The sequence below is a fragment of the Myotis brandtii genome, unplaced genomic scaffold (assembly GCF_000412655.1).
Source record: "Myotis brandtii unplaced genomic scaffold, ASM41265v1 scaffold2325, whole genome shotgun sequence".
NCBI classification, from domain to species: domain Eukaryota; kingdom Metazoa; phylum Chordata; class Mammalia; order Chiroptera; family Vespertilionidae; genus Myotis; species Myotis brandtii.
The window spans coordinates 171,111-172,711 of NW_005358747.1; positions in this window are offsets into that span (position 1 = coordinate 171,111).

Consider the following 1,601-nt stretch of genomic DNA (forward strand, 5'->3'; position numbering starts at 1 on the left):
GGCGCGTCCATCAGGGTGATGGGCTGCATTGGGGCAAGGTGGGGGGGGTTAGCTGCCTGGGCCTGCCCCCCTGGCGTCAGGGGCCCACGCATACCCCCTGCAGGTCTGCCTGGTGCAGAGGGCCGCAGGGCACCTGCAGGCCCCTAGTCACCTGGCCGGGCTCCCCTCTGGGCACATCCAGCAGCCTCGCCCCGATGCCGCCCTGCCCCCCACCCCGTCTGCCGTCTCAGCAGGACACGAGGCTCCCCTGGGGTCCTTCCCAGGCTCTGCCTGGGCTGCCCAGTGGCCCCGAGACCAGACCCCAGAAGGCAGGGCCAGCGCCCCTCCTGCCTCTGGGCCATGGGCACAGCTCTGGGCACCGCAGGCACCTGCACAGACTCCGTCTGTGACCCTGAGGGTGGAGAACCAGGGAGGCGGTGGGAGGTGAGGACAAGGTGCTCCAGGGCTGGACGGAGGGCTGGACAGGGCGCTGCGCCTCTGTCCCGGTTATAAGGCCTCCGGAGAGGAGGGGCCCCACTGCTCCCCAAGACGCGCCATGAAGACAGTCCTGCTGCTCCTCATCGTCCTGGCTGCGGCCATGGGCCCAGGTGCGGGCGGGCGGCGGGGCTGGGGCGGGAGCCTGGAGTTGCGGAGCCTGAGGCTCAGAGAATCCCGAGATGGTGGGTGTGCTGGACTCAGAATTTATTTGTTATTAATTTTTAAAATATTTTTATTGATGTCAGAGAGGGAGGGAAAGGGAGAGAGAAACGTCAATGATGAGAGAGAATCACGGATGGGCGGCCTCCTGCACGCCCCCCACGGGGGATGGAGCCCACAACCCGGACATGTGCCCTGACCAGGAATGGAACCGTGACTCCTGGTTCATAGGTCGGCGCTCAACCCCTGAGCCGCGCCGGCCGGGCTGGACTCAGAATTTAAAACCAGCCCCATCTCCACGGCTCAGACTGACAGCGTTGGGAATCAGAGAAGGCAGATGGCCTCTTGGGACGGGCCCCCTGACGGGCAGTGACACGGCCAGCCGCCTGGAGATGCCTCCCCCCTCTGGCCCTTCACGGTCCCCCCAGGACAGCCCTTCTCCCCACAGGCTCCCGTGGCCCTGGCTCAGCCTTAGGTCCAGCACCTGCCCATGGGGACAGCCCTGGGGCGGGATGAGTGAGTCCAGAGCGCTGAGGCCGGGAAGCCGGTCTCCAGTGAACCCCCTACTGGCCACTTCTCAGTTCCGCCCGACCTGCCAGCCCAGGGCCTGGGCCCTACAGACTGGGGTGCCACTCCCTCCTGCTGAGGCTGGTGCAGGACAGGCTCTGCCGGTCCTGGGGGCCCCACGGGGCTGGCCTCGGGCCACGGAGGCAGGTGGCTCTGTCCAGAGGGGCCTTTCCAGCGGTGAGCCCAGGGCTCAGGGGTCCCTGAAGGGTCTCCCTGGCCCTGGCTGAGACCCTGCAAACCCTCCCTACCCCCAGCCCAGGCTCTCCGCTGCCACGTGTGTACCAGTGCCACCAACTGTAAGAAGCCACAGAGCTGCCAGGCCAGCGCACGCTACTGCCGGACCCTGACCAGGGGTGAGTGTCCCTGCTGCCCCGGGTGGGGGACCGTGCCTGGAGGGG